Below are 23,820 nucleotides of genomic sequence, written 5' to 3'. Positions count from 1 at the left end.
TCATGACTAGTAAATAGACATATAGTTTCGAATTGAATTGAAATTTTGTAAAAATGATTTATAAATCGAGACTTAAAAAAAAATGGTTCGAATCGTTAAAATTCAATGCGGAATGAATTCTACAACTAATCCCTATTTTTCTAAATAAAAGATAAAGATCACTTGTTTAAAGGGCCTAAATCTCATTACCCCGTTCCAAAGTATCTTCCCTTCAAATCAAAATTCGTGTAAATTACGCGAGAGAGAGAGAGAGAGAGAGAGAGAGAGAGAGAGAGAGAGAGAGAGAAGGGCAATGAAAACGCAACACTTGACGGAATCAACTTTGGAAAAGGGAAGGACAGGAAATTCGCATGCGACAATGAAAAGTGGCCACGGATTCAACAAAAGCAATTCAATATATAATACAAAAACAATGGCTCAAAGAAACCCCACAATTTTATAACCAAAATGTGGAATATTTCTAAAGCCATTCATCTGAGCCTTCCTTTCAAGTGATGCAGAGTTTTTACATTACATTGCAAAGCCTTACAGTTTTCGGTTTTCGCCTATATGCACAAGACTATCTCACAGAAACTCGTCAGCCTGTAATAATCCGGGATAAATGACCGATATAATCTGTTTCAAGGACTTCGCAGATGGTTTGAGGAAAGCATGTCTCTCCGTCGCTACAAAACACATTACAAGAAAACATTAAGTACTCACTGAACGTCCAGTAGCTTGGTAACAAACTACGTATTCAATGCAACTGGAAGACGTATGCAGATAAATGGGAGTTTTTACCTTTTACTAAATGTTTAACTTCCTTTGAAAAATCCTCCACACGACCCATTACTGGTCTTATGCCACATATCTGCAGAACACAGAGTTCCGAGTGCAGGGCCATCTCCATTATTTGTAGCAGTAAGCAACAGATACTCTGGACTTCAATTTGAATCTCGTTTGATCTGTTAACCACACACAGCTCTGTAACAATTGTAATTGCTTGGTCCTACATCAGAGATAATAACACATCCACATTAAAAAGGAACGCCACCTCAAAACTTACAAGTTATTGTAGACCAGATATAGTTTCACATAACGAAACAAAAAGTTGATCAAAGAACAAAATTTATCGTCGTACCTGTAAGCCATGTAAGATCTCAGGCATTGGAAGCTCAGGAAAATGGTCAAGATCTACAAAACCAACCTCTTCTTCCCTTCTAGCAGCACCCTCAGCTTGCAAGCTCAGGAACTTCAAAAGGAGAAAAGTTATTCTGTAGATCTGTAGGGCAATAGAGTCGGAGAAATATGACTGAGAAATGTGACTGCCATTTACAGTTGCTTGAGTTTTAATAACCAGCGCAGTAGATGTGGTAGGGATGGTGGAGAATTTTGGTTTTGAAACACAACTGAGGGCTGAAAGAGCAAACCATCCGCTTTTACTGTTCATAAATGAGGGTTTCTTCCAGCCATCAAATTCCTCTTTAAGGACAGAAGGACATAACAGAGGGGCACTAAGACTAGAAGGTTCTCCAAGCCATTGAGTTCCCCGACTGATAAAGGCTAAAAGACGGATACTTTTCTCTCTCAACTGGGAATCCAATTCTTTCATGGACTTAACCCAGGAATTCCAATGTTTTGCTAGCACACACATTAGCATGAGAGTGTGCTCAGTTTCTTTAAGATCAGTATGAGAAGTTTGTCTCTGCTGAGCCCAAGGTCTTTTCTTGTCATGATCATCAGATGGGAAATCCGGAGAACTTAGATAGTAAGAAATCATATGGTCTTTCTCTGAAAAGAAGTAAGGTATTACATTCTCCACAAGATTGGAACAAGCAGAACTGTCTCCCAATGACTCAACCATAGCTGTGATGACTGCCAAACCAAGTCCCCAAATTTGCTTAGGCTTTTCCAGTTTCTCAGATGATGAGTTGGAATTTCTGTTATCAATAGCTTCGGAAGAAGATGTACCATCCAAGTATTCAGCGAACAAGAATCTCAGAGACGAGAGAAAGCCATAATTAATAAGCATTTCTGCACCCTGCCTAACACGGGCAAGAGTCATAAAGAACTTCATTATAACAGGCACAGATTCAAGAGAATTTTTATTTTGAAGCTTCAGAATCACATGCTGAAGCTGGAGGTGGTTCTGTATAATGGGGAACCAAGTGTTGGGAGTCAAGAAATTTCTAAGTATCAAGTCCACAGTAGTTAGGGAGAGGGTTCGGTGCTCAGCAGTAGCAATACAGTTACAGAGAACTGGTAGTAGACCAAGACTCACATTAGATATTTTAGCCATGTCTTCGACAGAAACTATATCTCTTGTCCCAACCAAATGCAACTTATGACAACTAAACTCCACCGCTGAGAGAAGCAACATAAGTAAGAGCTTGACTACAGTGTCAACCCCCATAACTGATGGCCTGGTAACTAATGCTCTGAAATCACTCAACGCTTTAAGCCAGAACCTGATGTTTTTAGTACGAGAATGCAAACAGATAAAGGAAGGCTTTTATGTGCATGCATCATAAGATAGAGAAGCAATTCTGCTTGAGCCACAAGGAAGTGAAAGATATATTCAGAAGCGCTGGGTACTGGAGCTAATGATTCTACTGTGTTGTGGAAGCTCAGGCATATGTGATCTATGCATGAGAAAACAAGTTGATCAGGGATCTGTCTCACTGTCCTCTTTGTCTCCAGTGACTGCAGTAGCAGGTACACATGAATTAGTTTCAAAAGAAATAAGATATTTGTAAAAGCAACAAAGTGACAAGAACTAAACTGTCACAACAAAAAAATTCATCGACCTTTAACACAAGGACAAAAATACCATGCTGGTCAGCATCTAGATGCTACTGCTGAAAGCAGGAGGCTTAGATCATGTGTCTTATTGAAGACAAAGTAGCCTTCACTATATGTCAAAACACTCAAAACCTCATCATCTCGGTTTTTCTTATCATATTCTTGATTTAACGGGAATGCAATGACTTCACAACCGTTCATTGTAAGATGAATAGAAGTTAATTAAAAGAGTATTTCGAAATGAAATCTGCATTCTCCAGTTACCATTAAATGCTTTTACTATTCATACCCCAATTTTGAACAATACAAACTTGACACATCTTATATCATGAGAGTTACTACTCTAGCCGTAGGTCCTAGTTATTTGATTGCATTCTTCAGTACTTAAGTAGACATGACATAGGTATAACATAGAGTTCACAGACTGCAATATCATTGATGCTGTTCAACTTCCAAAATATTTGAAATGAGAAATCAATGTTTAAAATAGTTTTTACACAAACTTTACAGGTTCCCGTAGAATATTAGACATTAACATTTGTTTAGCATCAGATGTAACATGTTTCAAAAACATTACATCTCTTACATCTGCATGATCCTTAAAACATCCAACCCTAAAATGCAGTTCCAGATATTATTGGACCCCTTTCATTGACGGATTCCTCAACGGAAGGACACTGCATATCAAATTTCTAACAATGAGAAAGCATCTAAAAGCAATTAGAAACTCTAACAGAGTACTCACATCCTCCCCGTAAACAGTTAAGACACTTCTTAATGGTCTCAATGCAGAAAGCTTCGAACTTGTAAGCATCGCCATTGACTTTGCAGCTTTCATGTGATGCAACATTGCCTTTGATTCTTTCCATTTTAATCCCAAAGATCTAACCCCAAATCAGCACGTACACATTTAAGATCAAACAAGTATGTATCTCTTCTGGTCACAAAAAGATCACCATCATCCTTGTGTTGGTAAGTCTGAAAAATATTTGATTCAATCAGGAACTGAGAGAGTTCTTTGAGTCCTTGCAGATGATAGTAGAGATCACTAAGTATCAAATAGTTTGGCTCTTTTCCTGCACTGAAAATAAGATAATATATTATTCATACATAGGCACATACATAACACGCATTATTCATTGATTCCATTTTCGTAGTCTCAGCATTCTTATGAGATATAACACATGTTATTAAAAGAGTATATGTGAAACAAATAAACAAAAACCACATATGGTCTTCAAAGCCTATGCAAATTTAACCTCCCAAACTTATGACTGCATGTCACCACTTAGACGGTCTGTCAAATACAATAACTCAAAACTAAAGTATCACACATAACACAGCAAGAACTGTTTTCACACTATAAGAACACATTTACTGGAAGGGGCAGTTATAAATATCCAGAATCCTCAGGCGAGGTACTGTATAGAGGCAGTTTGTTGACTTACAAATGCCTTGTTCAGAAGTGGCAGTGCAAAGTATAGAAATTCCAACCGAAATTAACAATAGCACACATGTTACCTGTAACCATGCTGTGAGTATTGAGCTAACAATTCAGAAAAAGCAGGATGACTTCTCAGCTGCCAATGAAGAAGGGTGAGAAGAAAGATAACAGCAATCAGATATGATGCAAATTATACAATCTCAATTTTACTAAAGAGGAAAGTACTAAATACAAGAACTTATGAAATTAGAAACTAAATTGAACCTTTAATGGGTTTCTCAGCATACAATCATCTTGGATTACAAATTAAGTAACACAATCAAGAAGGGAACTAAATTGAACCTTATTTGACATGTTACTGGACTTCTGAACTAATGACATAGACAAACTTCCTGCATCACCAACTGATAAGTTCACCATCACACGAGCAGTGATTACACTCGCAGCAACCTGTGAAGTTACAGAGGTATGAATATTGCATTCTAAAAATTAAGAACCTATAAGCCACTTAGTATTAGGGTCCAGTGGTATTTCTCTTCACTTGTAAGTGAGAGGTCTTATTTTCGATTCTTGCCAAAGGCGAATTTGAACCACATTATTGCAAGCCTATTGTGAGGCTTAGCCACTCCCTCACCCCTTAGTGTAGATAATAGGTTAGTACTAATGTATGTCTTGAAGCATATTGAACACAATAATGCATAGATGAGAAACTTTCTTATACAAAAAATGACTATTTCCTAGAGCAGTGAACTTAAGCGGAAAACCAAAAGCTTCAACTCATAAAACATAAGGCAACCAACAAATTCACAGAATGTATGAAGATGAAAAAAGAAGTGATAAACAGCCAACCAAAGTGAAAACAAAACCAGAGACATAATTCACAAGTTAAAATTAATAGATTCGTAGAAAAATAAAAAATTTTGATTAGAACTTACCTTTGCCCGCAAAAACAACTCAGGGTCATACTCACAATTGGTAAGTGACTTAATCAGATTGCCCAAAACGGAGCTCTCACACCAGGCTGATAAAATAGCTTCAAGATCTGCAGCTTTTGATTTTTCTGATCTCACTGTATTTTGTATCCTGTCTTGTGATTCAGGCAGTTGTTTTACAAATGACTCAGCATGTAACAGCTTTTTGTGCAGGAACATGCCATGCGCTATTATTTCCAATATGGCAGATTTGGCACTGGTATCTGAATGAAAAATCTTCAGCTTCTGTCTCAGTTATATTTTCAGGTGAAGGAGCTTCCACGTTAGAGGTTATCGAAATAGAACTGGACAACTTTTTCCAGAAATTTTCAGAGCTTTTCAGGCATTCCAAAATATTAGTGTACTGACCAGCACCTTGCCACAGCGCCTTAGAAAGTTAAGAACATTCAGCAGCAATCGGGGATTGCTGCAGATTTAGAAAAAGAAAAAAAGGTTCAAACAACTGAAAAGTGACCATATCAATCCCAGAAAAAAAAAAAGAAAAAAAAGAAGCACAATTGCAGGACTGCAAGGTAAATGATGAAAGACAAACCAAATTGAGAATTCATTCAGGAAAAAGTACCAGTTGACAACGCTTGCCTTTCCAGACTCAAAATCATTTGTTGGCAGCTTCACACCACCACCATTACTCAGTTGGACATCCTTATTCACTTTGGTTGGTAATACAGCAACAAGAAAAGCAGGCTGCACGAATAAACAATTAAATAAGAAACAGCTAAACCAAACAGCAGAGGAAATTGTTAGCAGAATAGATCACAAAACTTGAATGAAAGGTTTCAATATAACTACATAAGTTTTCCTGGGGATGAAATGCATTAAAATTGCCACCATATGCACACAAATACAATGCAATTCAATTAACTAATTCTTTGGTTGGGCCAAATCACTCGAACACATTTTTTGTTTTTAAATTTTTGCAACAGAAATTTTTTCTTACTGATCGAGCGATAAAATTGCAAGTGGACAAGGCAGCATTCACTTCAAAGACACAGAGTATTGAAATTAGGGTAATCGATTGCTAAAACAGCCCCAAGCAAAACACAACTAATACACTGCTTGCCAATCTAATCAAATATTTGTGAACGATGAGCTCGTACGTAGGGCTGCAAGTTCGATTGGAAATTGCAATCTGAACCAAAGATTTCCGTTCCAAGTCCAAAAATTTCCAATTCCGAAAATTTTGGATGGCAATTGGAATTTACCTATCCAATCTGAAAGTCCGAAATTCCGATCTGAATTTTCTCAAACTTAGTACTATAAAAAAGGCATGCATATTCTTATTTTATCATGTTTATTGTTATATTTGGATATGCTTTATTTGGTATTTATATAATTAGAAATGAAGAGTAATCATATATACTATTTTATTTTATCTAATATGATTTTATCTCATAACACACAAGAGACCACGCCGTCACGGTTTTGTTTCTGGGAACTCGCGCGAGAGACCCATCCTGGGATTTCTCTCGCGCGAACTCGCTTTACTTCGGAGTTCCTATAGAACCCAAAGCCAGTGAGCTCCCAAAAGGCCTTGTGCTAGGTAGAGATGGGAATATACATACAAGACTTACAGGATCCACTCCCTTGGGCAATGTGGGATGTCACACATGCAGCCGCCTACAAATATTGCAAAAATTCAGAAAAAATATTGAATGGTGGATACACAAAAGTTTGGAAAATTTTCTAAGTCTTGCAAAATGCTAGAGATACGAATTATATTCCAAAAATTCCGAGATAAAATCAATTTTGAAATTTCTGATAAATTCCCACAATCCAAAATCCGAAATTGGAACTAATATTTGATTCCAACCCTTTTTGGAGTGGATTGGAATGCTTGTTTCCGATCCGATCCGACCAAAAGCACCCCTACGGGCACATAAACACAGAATTTAAAAGTTATTTTTTTTCTAAGAAATTGAAAAATGAGAAAATTTTAAAGCATTAATCAAACAATTGTGAAGATAGCTTCAATTAAGCGGAAAGAACTGGACCTTAAGCATTCTTTCTTTTCTTTCATAAATCTATGAGTGATACTCCAACAATTAAAAAATACAGAACTTGAAACCTACCATAACAACCTGATGAAGTGCAGCAGAAGTGAGGAGATTGACTGTAGCAACAAAGAGATCTTCATTCAATTCCGACTGCTCAAGTAGTATGCAACTAATAGAATGCCTCAGCTCTCCAATCTATGACGGTTCAGTGATGCCACAAATCGATTTAGAAGCAGTTGATTCACTCAATTCAATTTACAAGAAATTAAGAACTAAAAGATAAGCATAAATCAACATTACCTGTTTATCATCCAGACTGAAGCTGCTACCAAACAAATACGGTTGCATAAAACCCTAGCAGCACCAACTTGTATTCCCTGCATTGAGAACTTGAGAATATTAATAAAGATGCTCAACAATTATAAGATTATTATCCCACCTACCACCAAGCAAACAATTAAGGTCAAGTCAACAAATTCCCCCATATTTATAGTCTGCCCAACCTTTTCATAATTAAATGCAAATAAGATGTGCACAAAGCCATTACTATCCAGTAGGGCATTCCAGTTTGAAGGTAAAAAAGATTAGCATTACGCCTATCACGCCCAACTGTCTGAGTAACAAACCACTGAATGCAACTATAAGTTTCCTATGAATCCATGTGTTCTACAAAGTATATAAAACAGAAACAAATTGACATGCAACTCCTACATAACGATAATCACATAGATATGGAGACAAGTAAATGAGGAACTCTTCCAGCAGAAATAACAAAAAGAAAAAAAACAACATTATAATTTGATAATGTACAGGTAAATACACGGTTACCGAAATGGAAGAACAATATAACTATAGTATTTATATACGCAATGAAGAGAATGTAATCAATAACAATTGAGTACAGAGAAAGGCCATACAGGATTGCGAAAGTAAGATATCAAGGACACAAGCGCTGCAACAACAGGAATTGGTCTGGTAGCTGATGAGAAAACTGCTTGATGAAAAAATGGAGGACTGGAAGATATATCCTGAAAATAAACATAATTGAACATCAACTACGGACCTACGGTACAAAATAAAAATGAAACCATCATATTTCAAATAAAGAAAGATATCTATCACAGATGCACATAGTTGGCACATACACAGAATACTCTAGAAAATAGGTAAAAGAACACACAGGATTTCGTTGTACTGTTCACTGCTCATTTTACTTTTTAAAGCAAGCTAGAGGGTTGGTTTATTTTTTAAACTTGTACCGTACATCAAGAAAACTCACTTTTGAACAGAAACAGAACACTACATCTGCGCATCATCTAACATAATCCCAAAGAATTGTAACATGTGCAACTTTAAAAGTCTTTCAAACATAGCATGCAATCAAAATGTATATTCAACAAGCTTATTTCCAAATATCTTAGAAAATTTAGAGAGCATGATGAAAAGGATATCTAAAATGGAACATGTACCCATCTGTAAACCTTCAATCTCTGTTAGATCAACGAGCCGGCTGAAATAAAGTCTGCAGAAAAATGCTCTCAAATTAGTGATTAGAACAAAAACAACAGCAGGCCATTACCAAATAAGATTAAAAGATACATAACATAACCCACCTCCAGTGCTTGGGTAGTTGTACAAACAATCCGAAAGAGAGTACTATGGATGGACGAATCAGACAGTAACCTGTCCAGGATGACTTCATCCAACTTTTCAGAGCATGATACAGATGTAATAAATTTTTTCATCACTTCTAGCACCTGAACCAGTAAAATAATGTAAAAATTGACCCTCCCACCGTAATCGACATTTACAACGCAAAGTTTCATTTCAGAGACCTCAATAACTGAGTAAATAGAGTAGATTAACTAGCCTTGAGAAGCGACATTCAGGTGCAGAAAACAATGTTCAGTACCATGCATGCATTGATGCACATTGCGGTTCCCTAACATGCACACATTGATGCAGACAAAATTTCAGATATGAATTCTTTTACAAGCTTGGCTATTGGGCTCATGTGTATCAGCTTAAAAATATGCTTTCAACTTGATTCTTTTATTCTTTTCTTTTCTTCGATAATAAACAGAATAACACTAGAATGAGGTGAAAATAGTACAACAGAGAACAAGTAATCCATTAAAGGTACACAAGTCCTACACCAGCTTGTTATCTACTCAACAGTTCTGGAAGATTATTCAAACTACGGAACAAAGGGAGAGAAAATCATTCAAATTTCTCCGGAAATTGAAATTCCAGCTCATTGGAAATTTGGAATGTAGGAGAGCAGAGATTGTTAATTGGCACATCATGGACAAATTATAACCAACTAAACATAGATACAGAAAGCCAAAAGGAAGGTACCCAACCTAATCATCCCCCTAAGAACCAATTCTTCCCCCATTCCCACAAGTAACCAAAGATCATGTAGAAAATAACTAACTTCGCTTGAAATATCATTCCAAGGACCTTAATTCAAACCTATAGCCACCACATTAAAGCTTCACATAGTGGCATCAATGCCAAATCGAACACAAATGGAAAAAGGCCAAAGAGATTATCTTCCCAATGGAAATCTTTACAACCACCTCCTAACTAAGCCCCCTTCCTATATAACTGTACTCTCATTCATTTTTATTTGAAAGGTATTTAAAAGATTCATGAGTCATATGCCTCATACTCTTTAACTGGTTAAGTTACATCAATTAAAAGAACAAATGCAGAAGGCATAAGAAAGACAAAAGGCTTCGCACTCATTAACCAAATACGTCACAGCATAACAAGGTACAACAAATAGGATATCAACTGCATGCAGGACAAATGGAGTTGACCTCGTATGAACGAAAAAAAATAAAAAAAATCCTTGATTTGCCAAATTTCTTGTCATTTCTATAAATCTAAAGGAATTTCATAATGATAAAATTACTCTCTTGTCATTTCTTGGCGTTTGATGGTTCAAGGCTGATATAGGGAGGCAATCCAATCAATAGGACCAGCTCAGAATTTATGTTAGTTATACAAAAACCAGAAGGCCGAACCCCATCAGTATTCATCAAGTTTGTTCCGTACTCGTAAAAAAACAGTGGAACTAACTTGTGTCACAAATAATACCAGCACAAGAGAAACCAATTTATGTTAGTTATACACAAACCAGAAGGCTAAACCCCATCAGTTTTCATCAAGGCTGTACCTTCAATGTTACTCTCCAACGAGTATGCTTCACCTTGTATTTCCAGTATTCATGGTTAACAAGAACATACTGAATGGAGAAAACAATTAAATCCAGGACAGCATCATTTTTTAATCCTGTCTCCATGAGATGTAGGGTAAAGTCCAGCACTGCAACGTTTTAAAATCATCCATGTCAAAGCAGAAAGCTAAGATATAAAAATAAAACAAAAAACAAATTAAAAAAAAAATCCAGTACTTCCTATTTTATTGTATGTATCAACATATTTTAGTACAACACAAATCAAGATGGAACTAGATGATGTTATACCAGCAAAAGCACACAACATCAATACAAGAATTAGCAAAACAGAAGATCGCAAAATGAATGATTTAACTTATACCTGATATAGTCAATGAGCAGCAACTATCATTCTGCTCACAGTCAATTAATAGCATCTTTGCCAGTTTCCCAGAAAGAAACCATGTTCCACTAGAAACAAAAATAAAATAAACAAAGTGATAGAAAATATTAGACCAAAAAAGGAAAGTGCAAAGCCGAAGAAGTGCCATAAAGAGAAACAAATAACCAAGATAAATAACACCAAGAATTTACGTGGTTCGGCAATATGTGCCTACGTCCACGGGACAACAACAACAATCTTTCACTGTGTTAGTAATGAGTACAACCAATAATCTTGCCAAATCTCTAGAACTAGGACTTGACGAAAAACCTGAAGGAACAAGAACAAGAAATACACTATCTTTTTTCTTTTCTCTTGCACACACTTTACAATATTCTCTCACTCTAATCCCTTGAGTGGTATACAATTTATTGTTTTGCTCCCCCCCTCAAAACTAGTACAATAGCCCCTTTATATAGACATGATAAAGGTCTTCTTCAATAAGGATTACTAACCCTAATTGGAATCTAGTTATGAATCATTCTCCAATTGAGAAACTAACTCCAATTGGGAAAACAACTCCAATTGAGAAAACAATTTAATCCTCTAGACTATTAATTCCCAATAGACTTAGGACAACTTATCGTGGGGTGGAAAAAAACCCAACAATATACAGTGGGGAAAAAACGTCATATAAAAAAATTCTCTACACTGAAAGAAAACAAGAAATGAGAAACTTGAATAAAGCTCCACTTTAGATAATTGTATACCTCAATTAACTTAAAGGTAAGAATGTAAACCGCACATTTTTATGTATGCATGATAACAGCAGAACAAAGAAAGCTAGTCTTTTCTCAAAGATATCACCTTGATGGATCATTGTGGCCATTGCTGAAACCAAATATATTTGCCTTTAAGGCCACCTCAGACACACGAGAAGGGGAACTGCCACAGTAAATGCATGTTAGAAAAACAGGTTGTGCTCAGGTCCGGCCAATGCCAAAAACAATACAAGCAATAATTATAGGCTAATATAACACTCTGAAATTCAAGATAAATTATTTATCCACACAAGAAAAGTTCAAAATACATTGCATATAAGATTGGGCTGTTAAGGAAACAGAACTTTATTAATAATAAAATCAAAGCAAAATTACAAGCACAGCGAACAAGTCCACCAAAAAAAGAACAAACCTACAACAATGAGCCGTATCAAACATCAGAATCATAACATCAACTCTATAACAGATCAAAAGTAACTCACACCCAATACATAGCCAACAACACATTTCCAGTTGAAGACAGCTTTGAGTAACAGTTGCTAATCAATTGCATGCGACAAGGCTAAAAATTTATATTGAGATTAACTTAAAATTTTAAATATTTAGAATTGTTTGCATACAATGGACTATCAACTTGTTCAGTGTATTATACTTGCATCATATCAATAAATATTAATGTTTTTGTTTTAGTAGAAAATGCATTCCTGTGTGTCATCTGCATTTCCTCCTGGTGTAGAGGATATCAAAGGGGGAGGAGGAGGTTTGGATTGGAACTTGGGTGTGGAGTTAACGGCTCTCTACCACTAGAGCTACAAGTCCCCATCATATCCCTAGTTCTTTCAGTTTTACTTATTACTATAATTTTACGAAATGAAGGCTTTAAATAATAGCATAAAGACTTCTGAAACTTTCAAAACTTAATTTCATAATACCCTGATTAAAACGACACACAGATGCAGAAGAACTCAAAAGACAATAGGTGATAAAGTTACCATCTTAACATCTTTGCCAATATATTTATACCCACGGACATCAGAGTGGCACCGCCCGAAGTAGGAGATAATTTTCTGACCAAAGTGCAAATGATTTCAACCAACTTGGATGGTGAAACAAGAAGTGCCTATTACAAGACATGATAATATAGGCAAGAAAGAGGAAACACACAAGCACAAACAAAAAGGTCGCTTAATTACCGCATATTACTTTCTGTCTGCCCATTCATGCCAGTTGATTGGAAATGTGATGAGTTCCCAATGTCCATCAAAGCAAAACATACAGCCTAAATAAAACACCAAATTAAAAACTTGGTAAAGTAGAGATGGTTACAGAGATGGTAAGAAATTAAGAGAGGAGAGGGGAGAGGGGAAGGAAACAAGGCAAGGTTAGGATCAATTACAGCTAAACTATTCTCTGTCCACTCTAAACAGCACAAGAATTCAGAAGTTAGCGTTTTAACAGTGGAGGCTGATAAAATGTTATCATATTTATGGCAACCCAAGAGAAAACTATTTCAATATTCTGACTGCATGCATCCACATTTATTTAAAACAGCTTAATTAAGATTATTATCAAATGCTTTAAAATGCGAAAGCATTGACAAGGCCTTAACCTTGACACGTTGAGGCATAACCCTTTGAAAACTTGAACTATAATAACAAAAATATAAAAAAAATTACCAACAGTCATTCAACCATTAAACATATAATTCAACCAGACCATCAAACTTGAATAGGAAATCCAAACAAGCATAATCAAAAGGCAATTCCAATAAGGGAAAATCCAATTCACTCATTCTAGTCCTCTTCGTCATCATTACAACCATCACCATGCAAAGTACCACCAAGTTATTGGAGTAAAAAGGCAGTTTCTGAAGCTTTTACTGTTAGTACCTTAAAATGTCATTTTATCCCAAAAGGCGTAAACCTTGACGAAAAGTGTATGTCTCAGCCAATTAGCATATGCCAAATCGAATAAATGCTAAAAAAAGGATGAAAACCATAAAGACTCCAGCAATTAATGATGAAAACCATACTGTGTTAAAGGTAACCATCCGGCTAAATAGGTCAAGAATAAGAAGAGCCTTGTCATTTCTGTCAAAATACAGCTCCTGAGACAGGTGCATAAGCAATACTAGCACCCCAGATTGTGTATACTGTACAAAATAGGCATGAATTAGCACAAAACAGCAACCAAATTGAAAATACAAATGGATATCTTCTATTACTCTCCTTGAATATACTGTTTCACAACCAATGTATTAAAAGCGCGAGGCGTGGGCGAGGCGTCGGAGGCGAAGCCCGGCCTAGGCGTAAGGCGTGAGGCGTGAGGCGAAGCCTTATAGGATTAAATTTTTTTTTATATATATGATTTATATATTATACATATAATTGTATAAAAAATAATACTATGTAAAATAAACATCCATTCTCAATTTTATCATTCAAATCCATAATCATTCAAAAGATAATATCATCTAAATTCATTATTCAAAGATAATATCATCCAAATTCGTTTAAAATTGGAAACCTTACTATAAATCTGAAACGAAAAGACCTATATCCCATTTTCCATTAAATAGGCAACCTCATTTGTCAGTTTCTCCTCTCCCTCATTGGACAACTTTCCAAAAAGTCCTGACTCTTTGACCAAAAAAAAAAAATAAACAAGTCCCAACTCGGGTCCCACATTCCAACATCAAACCCACATTAAATTGGTATCCTTCTCCTCCTCCCTCCTCTCTGTTTTTCTGCTTTCCCCAGAAAGCTTATCGCCCAGATTTATTTCCTACTCCAGAAAAGCTTCCCCAGTCAACTGCTCCAGATTTATATCTCACCCAGCCCTATCCCAGAATGCTCCACAGTTCACACCAGTTTAAAAAAAATCAAAAAATCAAATCCCTAACTTTTTCAGAATTTCAGAAACCCTAACCTTTAAAAATGGGGATTTGTGGGCTTGCTGACGGCACTGGGGTGACGGTGGCAGGGTGATGACGGCGGCGTGGCGACTGGGAGAGGACGATCGACTAGGGTGACGGCTGTTGTGTGTTCTGGCGCATGGGAGAAGTGGGTGAAGAAGGCAGAGGATCGAAGGTATGGTGGAATGTGGATTAAAAGTGGAATCTGGACTAAAAACCCTTACCCAAACAGCGTTTTTTTTTTTTAAAAAAAGGGCAGACAAGGCGCCTGGGACGCCTTGAGGCGCGCCTCCGCCGCCTCGGCGTCTCCGGCGAAGCCTTTCGCCCACTCCAACAAAACAGAGGCGTTAGCCTTAGCGCCCAGCCTCAAAGGCGCCCTAGGCGCGCCCCGAGGCTAGTTTTTTAAAACATTGTTCACAACCCACTAAATAAGACTACATGTAACCCATTATCTCCGAAAAAAATCTTGTCATTGCTAATGATGTAGAAAGTGAAGGAAGATGAAATAAAAAACGATATTGAAGGAAGATAATTTAGGAAATAAAATTTTGATGCCACACATGTAGTGTGTATAATTGGGAAATAAAAACTTAAGACAAAATTTAACCCTTTGAGGATAGGTAATAACTTTTCACATGATAATTCCTGAAAATGCCTATTCAATTTTTGACCTACATTAGAAAGAGTATTTCACAAAACTTTGAAGAGGAAGGAGAAAAACAACACAGAGATAAAGGCACTAACATTGGAAAATGCTCTTTAAAGTATAACTAATAACTGTGCACTTACAAGCAGTTGAAAGTCTAGTGATATTTCTCAAGAATATACAAAATTCACCAATACAAAGCAATTATCAATGTTAGTTAAAGTAATTGGCCATTTACCTCCCATCGTACAAGAGCGGTATTTCCACTAACTAATCTTAAAATACGTCCACAGGTTTTACTGGGAATGATCAGACCTTCAAATCCAGGAACATGCAACGGGAGTTGCGTCTCCACAATTTGAGACCTATCCTCCCCAAGGGAGCCATTAATCTCAACCAGGGATGATATACCCACAGACTTATCCAAAAAGTTATACCTGTTGACAGGATGATTACACAACAATAAGAGAACAACATAATAATTAATCGTTTAGATAAACGAATATAATTAATTGTTCCAAAAATTCTTAGTATTATAAGTTCAAGTAATAAAGCAAATACTTCCCGAATGAGGATTTCGATAACCAAATTAAAGTTTAACCCTACACCCATATAGTGATCAGGTCTACAACTCATTTTGTTTATCAAAAACCAGAATTTGAACGACCATGCCAAATAATTCTACTCACACACATTCTGCAGGCCAAGTTCCTTCACAAAGTGATGATAAAAGGCGAACTAGTTCCACAGTCCTGAAAGGAAATTCACCCTCTAAGTTGCAAAGAAGACACAGGATAGGGCCATCAATAAAACTTTCACGATCCCAAAACTGGATACAAAGTGACTCCTGCAAAATTCAGATGAACTGGAATTTAGAAATGAGTAACAATTACACTATTCAAACAAAAATCAAATTTGAACTTTATAATTATAAAATATTTATATTTGAAGTCACAGATGCTGAAAGATAATAAGTGTCCAAACCTCTCCCTGATAAATTTTGCAAAGAATATCCAGTAACAACTTCAGAGATTTATCTTCCAGCTGCACAAAACAAGGACAGAAGAAATAAGAAATACATCCAAAAATATGCTAACAAGGTTTAAGCAGAGGTCCATTATGCATTTACCTGAAGACTGATATCATAAGAGGCAATAAATGCAGATACAAAAGTTCTCAACACACTACGGTAGCCGTCAGCAGGCCCCTAAAGAAAACAAAACACAAAAATGATCACTCTTTAGGAAATGAAAAGACCGAGGGAAGAGATGCAAAACTCGTTAACACCTCAAGATGGATCCCAAGAGACGAAAAAAACAAGCAGAAAACTTGAACATATGGGGCACCCCTAGAAACTGATCACTCTAAACACATACACTAACAAATTGAGAATAACTTACATCTGGTTCCTTCAACACATCACTTTGAAGGATTTCAACACAATAATTCAACGATGCAGTTTGCATTTTAATAAATAAAAAGAAAGTTACCCAGCACAAATTAGCTTATGTATATCCATAGTTGCCTTCATGGCATTTTAAAATTGCAAATAAGATTATCCTATGGTCCTCCGATTGCAAACCTAAAAATATAGATTGTCCTGAATTCCCAGTCACAGTAGCATCACAGGCTTGGCTAAAAGCATGCTTATAGATCAGATAGTAGTGAAGGTTCACTTAAATCGGGATTCTGTAGTTTGGGTATGGAAATGTTCAACCTAGTAATGGATCAGTGATTCTTATTTATATAAAAGTATCAATCATATTGCATTCACATGAAAAAAATAATAATACAAGAGCAAAATCGTATGTTCTTGGTTTTCATAGTTAGCAGAATTTTCTGACCCAATAGAAACCAATACTTAAATCCACCTTTGTTATTTTAACTCGATCCTGTCTAAATTACAACACCATGTCTTAAAGATGAGGCAAACTAAAGGCATGGGGCATCTGCCTTACAAGTGGATTCCACCTCAGGACAGTTCATCCCTTGGTCTCCGCCAAAAGGAATCTTCATTGAGTAATGACATAAGCCAAAAAATATTGCACTGTACTCGTGCAACAAATGTGAACTCCACAATTTAGATATTTAATGCAAAAATCAACAATTTGACCAAAGATATTTACTGTCACTAGATCATGACTTGCAGAGTAAATACATAGATGCATCCTAACTGGCTAAGAACCTGAAAGGGATTGCATCATGAACCATCTGGAGAAGACTTTCCAGGTCCAGGGTTTCTATAAGGATTAGAAGCAGCTGGACCTTAGTTTGATAAGAAGAACGTAGTGCTTCAGTTGATACTGCCAGCTTTTCAAAGTTATAAGACCCAGATAAAATTCCCTGCAGGAAAAATGTATTGAGCTTGGACTGGATAAGAAAGTACTTCATAAATGAATTCTGTGACGAAGATAAAAAAAAATACCTTATAGAGCAAGCACAAAGTTTTCCACCTTTCACCATTACAAGTACAAAATGACTCATAATAAGCAAGGAAAAGAATGTCCAAAACCAAATTGTCTTCAATTAGTGTCTCCTCAGCCCACAAAGTGAAAAGGTCAATATCCTAATAAAGCAACCAGACAAGATAACATCAGGTTTTGTAACAAATACATAATTATTCAATCCCAAAAAATGCGCATGTAGACGTGTACACATATGTCGAGACGCGTATTTGTACATGAGCATCAACGTAATTTCAAATATAAATAGGTAACTTAAGATTGTCAAGTATGATAGGATTGTCCAACTTGCTGAAGCTAAAATTTGTTTCACCTCTTCTGTCCTACAGCCTCGCATGAATGTAAGACAGGGACAACTAAATAGATGTTCCCCACCCAAATACATGTTTCTTAGGCTACAGCACATCACATGCGAGCAGAGACTTGATACATGTTAATAACTGGCTTTAAACTTCTCCCAACTGTTGTCATAGCAATGACTCCCACAGTCCAATTAGGTCACTACAACCTCAGTTTTACTTAACATAACCTCCTTCAACACACTATCTCAAATAACAATATGAAAACCTAGTAAAAGATAAAATACCAAAGAGTTACTTTGTCCATTGTGTCCTATCCCCCACTACCGACATTGCAGCCAAAGATGGTCAACCATGCAGTAAGATGTAATGTCTACGTCAATGAACTTCATAATTTGGCATAGCACATCCCATAAAAATGAAAAGATCAAAAGGGCGCCTGAAGCGGGGAAAACAACCTAATTGCTCCACTAGGGAGTAGGGATTTATAAACTTAAGGGGTAATATCATATTTTCCATCTAGTTTAGAAGACTCAAAATCCAACAAAGTCCATTCTTGAATTGGGATTTATGCATACCATTTGTTCAGGGTGATCGGAGTAGAAAAGGACTTGCAGCACATTTATCAGCTTCACCTCCATTCCGTCAGAAATCAACTTTAGTACTTCCTCCTTAATAGCATTAGCTTCGCCAGAGACGCTTCCAAAAGACACTGTATTAATGACCAATTCCCAAACATTTGTTGAAGTTCAGCTCTAAAATGTATCCATGATGCCATAGAAAGTTTAAATGGAGGGTGGGATTGATGATTGACTTACAAGCATGTGTGAGAATACTCCTCGTGCACTTCAGCAGGCACTGGCGTTCAACGTAATAGTGAATAATCACCTGCATGAGGGAAGAGAAGGGGGAAAACAGAAACAAATTAAGTGAGACAGACCACTAGCTATAAATGTCCCTCTTCTTTTTTCTTTCCCTTTTGTGGTAAAAAAATGTCTGATTTATGTAAGCAGCAAAAAATTTCGTTTACACTGAGCTCATCCAACCCTTACACCAAGTACTTAGAACATAGGAACCGTTATAGCATCCAACACTCATATCAGCCAGGCAATGAGAGAGATACTAACCGCATGAAAATACTCGTGCAGTATAGAGTCAAGAGCTACATCTTTGTTCTCAAGAGACCCTTCAACAAGAATGTACGATTGCACCTCATCTAGACACTGAGACAAACAACAAAATAAGTTTCGTAGCAAATGGAGAATCAATGACCTTCATTATGTTATACAGAATATCATTATCTATCTGCTTCCAACAACATGAGAACATGTAATTAAATCAGCCAAGCAGCACCCAATTGTTGAAATTTTGCATGTGGATCATTCCAAGCTTAGAAAAAGTCCCATTATAACCGATTTCATTATTCCTAAAACTGCTTGATTAGTTTTACAAGTCAGTAATTGAGACTCCAAAACGAAATCAAAGTTCTCGCAGAGCCTGAATGCAAAAAACAAAAACTTTTACACTAGGACAAAGTTCAAATTCGGAATTTTAGTTGATTTGAAAATCCAAAATGTATGTATATATATACACCAGATGCACACACATTTTAGAAGTAAAAGTGGCATAAAAGCAGCAGTACAAACTCACCAAATAGGAGCTGATTTTCAAAGCTTTATCTTCAATTCAGGCTTTAGATTCAACTGATGAGACCCAATTTTCACTTGGTGTGAATTCAAGGCCTCCCCCGAATTCTCATTGGGCGGCTTGAAGCAAGACACTGTGTCCACGAACCATGCATGATTGTCCTTCAATGTCTTTACCTTAGTAAAATACCAATCAAATTCAAAAAATTTCATACATTTTTATTCATATACATATATATATATATATAGAGAGAGAGAGAGAGAGAGAGAGGGAGAGAGAGAGAGATGGGGGTTTACCAGAATGGGAGGGAGGTCGGACGACAGAGAGGCATTTTCGAGATCGGTGAGTAAGAGAGAGAAAGAGTAGTCCCACCAGAGGGAGGCGTCGACGGGCTTAGTGCTTGCCATTGACGGAGCTTCGAAGCTCAGAGAGGGTGAACTTAAAACCATAGAAGAAGAGGGTTTTTCAGTTTCAGAATCAGAAACCCAGATTATTTTGTGATTTTTTATTCTTTTTCGCGCTTCACAGAAACTGTATCTGCGAAAATTTGGACTTGAAAACTTTAGTTTAGTTGGGTCAGAAGCGATGAAGAATTATACTTTCGATTGGGCTCAGGTTTGGGCTTGGTGCGGGTATCTGCTGGGTTTTTGAATGTCAGCTTTAGGGGCCTTCAAAATCGTTAGGCCATTTCTAATAGAAAGGGTTAAAGATCAAAAAATTAAAAAAATAATAAAAAAAAAACGTAATTGAAAGAAATCTGAATCTCCTTTTAGAATAAAATGAAATTAACCTCCTGATAGGAAAAAGAAAATCAAGACAATTATGAACTAAAATGTAATTCCACAGAAACCCTCACTTTTCTAGTGTGATCGAGGTTTCTTCCCAATATGATATAGGATGGTAATAAAAATAAAAAAATGGAAAAATAACACAAATGGGCCATTTCCTTAATCTTAGGTCCGAAATTTGGTTTTTGAGATGTGTACAGACCATGCACGCAACATGCATAACAATATGACAGGAATAGGATTTTCTTAAAACTTGAAATGATCAAATTGCCCTCCAATATAAATGGGTTATTTCGTCAAACCCAGCCAGCATTTACTCTGTTCTTGTTTGAAAACCACAACCCCCCAACTTGATGAACCCCTTACCTGAAAAGCATAACCCATTTTCCAACCGACGACAAGATTTGAAATCCTTGTCCAATTTTTCGACCCATTTTCTAGCATTTACTCTTTGTCTAAAAATCTCTCTTGCCCAACCCCCAGCTCGAAGAACTCTAACAGTCAAACAGTGTGACCCAAATCTTGTCTGGTTTGACCAGCTTAACCATTATGTTATCCTTAAGGCTATTAAGGATATTGTGATCGATGATTATCCTTCATGTTTGAGGAAGATGTCACGACTTTCAAAAGCTCCGAATTTTATTTGATCAACAGACTAAAGTTCGGAGAATTCCCCCCCCCCAAACAAAAGGACAATGAATGTCGTATTAGAAAGATGTATTTCAGGATAAAGAAGAAGATAACCCTAAAACAATTGGAGGACTAATTCAACGAATGCCAAAATGAAGACGATTTGTACAAGCTGGGCCTACTGTACTTCATCCAAAACAATTGGAAGACTAATTCAACGAGTGCCAAAATGAAGACGATTTGTACAAGCTGGGCCTACTGTACTTCGTCTTGGGGAAGGAAAATGACTCATCCACTGACTACCATCTGCTTAAGTTGGTAGACAATGAAGAAAAATGAGGTGACCTATCATTGGGGTTCGACGTCCTTCCAATTGTTGATGTCAATCATGACCACTGCTGCTTTAACCAATACAACATTCTAAAAGAAAAAAAGTAGAGAAATCGGAGGTTGGTATATAGGATTCCTATAACCTGAAGGGATTTTTGTATGCATTCCAGGTAATTTCTTTTTCCTTTTTTGTTATAAGTTTAACGTACTTTACATTTGTTTCCGCTGCAATTTATTTACATTATAACTTTCAATTTTGCAGATTTAGTTGTTTGAAACTTTGTCGTACCTAAAGACAAAAAGAACTCGAGGGTGTTGATGGAGAACCCTATGTTATTGCCTCGAATTTGACATGTGGACACCAATGTAAATAGGTCGTATGAGAAGCTGAAGAGGGGTGAATTTGCTCAACAAACGGCATGTGTTATTTTCATATCATCCCGCAACAAGTTCTTCCAATTTTAATAAACTTACTGCATTTTAAATAAAATTGATCATACTAACTTATGCAACACCAATTTTGTCGAATGTAGCTTATCGTCCAGCCCATTACTCCCACCAAGGGAAAAAAAAGAAGGAAAAAACCCTTACTGAAGTAGCATGTTTGATGAAGTTAAGCCTTCTACGAAAGCAACACCAGAGCGCGAATATACAGGTTTTGCCAATGTTGATCATGACTTCGAGGTGACTATTTCATCGAAAGGCAAAAGGAACATGAAGATAGGACACCAAAGGAAGCGAGTGTTGCCATTAACTTCCAATTTAGCGGTTCGTACATAAATTCGTACATTATAGTTTGAAGTTAGACACATTGTTTTACTATTTCTGTGAATGGATATCACTTTCAGGGGTAATTAATGAAATCACTGTTTTTCATACGCATGATTATGAGTTTATTCCAAGGAGAGAGTTTGATGAGTTTGCACAGTTGATGAAGCTCCAGTTGAGGATGATTTTGGAGGAACTAAAGGCCACGCAGGGTGCCAGGGGGCCTTGGCTGCCGAGGTTAAGTGTCTACAAGTCAACGCAGCCAGCCAATCGTTTTAGGAGACCTTGAGCCCTGATATGTCGGTAGGAACAACATATGACGTGGAAAAAGTCTCTGAGGATACCAAGTTGGAAAAAATCCTCGACCCTTCCACAAGACCATGACATGGGTTACAAAGATCTTACTGCATCGTTTGCTCAACCTCACACCTCTACTTTCGAACAAAAGTCCCTTTGCGGGAAATGACACAGTCATATCGACATGAGATGTCACTTTTCTGACTTTTGATGTCGTCTTGCTCAACACAGTTTCGGCCTATGACGCAAAGGATGTCGCCCAATCACTCATGCATATATTGGAGTTTAAATTGGAAGGTGACTTAGGAGAAGGCCAAGTTGTGTATCTTTGAGAGGGAGACAACGACATAGAGGTTAGCAAGCATAATGGCCAAAATGAGAAAGGCGTTGAGGTGAACAAAACTGCCAGTCCATCTGATTTCGAGTTATTTCTCAATGAGGGATGCGACGGAAGCGCAAAGGAATGCAGCTCGTGCACCATTTCACCCCTCTCCAAGGCTAAAAGAAAAAAAAGAAATATAAATTTTCGATAGTCGAGCTGAGGATGTTGGAGTTGCCCGGATCCCTTGCGGATTATCCCCAAGCATGATGTGGAGGTTTTCATCAATGACAAACAATTGAACATTCACAGAGGTACGTCCACGTTCAGTGGTATTTCAAACAATTGAATATTCAACAACTGTCCAAATTGGAATAACAACCTGTGGGTTTTTTTTTTTTGTACCAACGATATAATCGACTTATGCACATTGGCTATTGTGGGTTGGGATTTTTTTGCCATGCTCATCTATTCGACGGGTACTCTGCACAACAACACAAGTATTTTTTCTGAATTTGTAACTACTTTCTGTTTACCACTTTATAAGTGATTATAAGTGTTTAATATTGCCTACAATACATTTCACCTTGGATTCAACACATCAACGTTGGCCTTTACCTTCTAAGGAAGTGATCGTTAGAGCATCCTAAAATTTTTGGGGAACGGTGGACAATGGTGTACTATTTTTTCTGGGAAAGTTTTATGTTCATATTCTTACCCTCAATTCTATTTACTTATGTTCGTAATATGAATTCTTTGTCATTTACAAATAGGTAGACATGTCCTTTGTTTTTGTTTTTTTGTGAGAAATTTTTTAATTTTGTTGCAATGCATCGATGTAGGAAAAAATGAAAAAAGAAGCTGTGGATTTTGAGAACGCTAAAACAAATGTTAAGGGAAAGGCGAAAGAAACTTTGATTTTTATGCCTTCGAGGCACTTGGTCAATGTCGCATTAGGCATGCAGGTGTGACGCCACACACGCGTGCATGGAAGGATATCGACAAAGTATTCATCCCATGTCACATGAACGGCAACAACTGGTTATTGACTTATGTCCATCTTGTACGTTGCACCGTCACGATTTATGATTCACATTTCTCGAGGTCAAGTGGGCAAAAATGAAGAAACAACTTACGTATCTATGTTTTGTAATTCCTAAT

At 36.8% G+C, this 23,820-nt stretch overlaps 1 non-coding gene across 1 annotated transcript; it reads right to left on the bottom strand.

Annotated features, from left to right (window-relative positions):
• Positions 1-376: 376 nt before the first annotated feature.
• On the bottom strand, positions 377-20,060 carry LOC137728237 (uncharacterized). The gene is made up of 31 exons (XR_015952446.1): positions 19,824-20,060; positions 19,531-19,703; positions 19,008-19,103; positions 18,699-18,768; positions 18,459-18,592; positions 17,545-17,685; positions 17,294-17,462; positions 16,520-16,623; positions 16,249-16,326; positions 16,104-16,163; positions 15,809-15,966; positions 15,358-15,556; positions 13,592-13,711; positions 12,753-12,838; positions 12,552-12,626; positions 11,645-11,722; positions 10,778-10,866; positions 10,396-10,544; positions 8,821-8,968; positions 8,610-8,746; positions 8,129-8,239; positions 7,512-7,588; positions 7,296-7,406; positions 5,780-5,901; positions 5,161-5,623; positions 4,568-4,675; positions 4,303-4,361; positions 3,527-3,862; positions 1,121-2,682; positions 781-988; positions 377-665 (listed from the first exon to the last, which is right to left on the bottom strand). It is a non-coding gene; the product is annotated as an uncharacterized LOC137728237 (transcript).
• Positions 20,061-23,820: the final 3,760 nt, after the last annotated feature.

The sequence above is a fragment of the Pyrus communis genome, chromosome 10, assembly GCF_041283825.1.
Source record: "Pyrus communis isolate YQ-2024b chromosome 10, ASM4128382v1, whole genome shotgun sequence".
In the NCBI taxonomy this organism is placed as follows: Eukaryota; Viridiplantae; Streptophyta; class Magnoliopsida; order Rosales; family Rosaceae; genus Pyrus; species Pyrus communis.
Note: the sequence above shows the minus strand (reverse complement) of the source record. Positions and strands in the feature narration are given on the sequence as shown.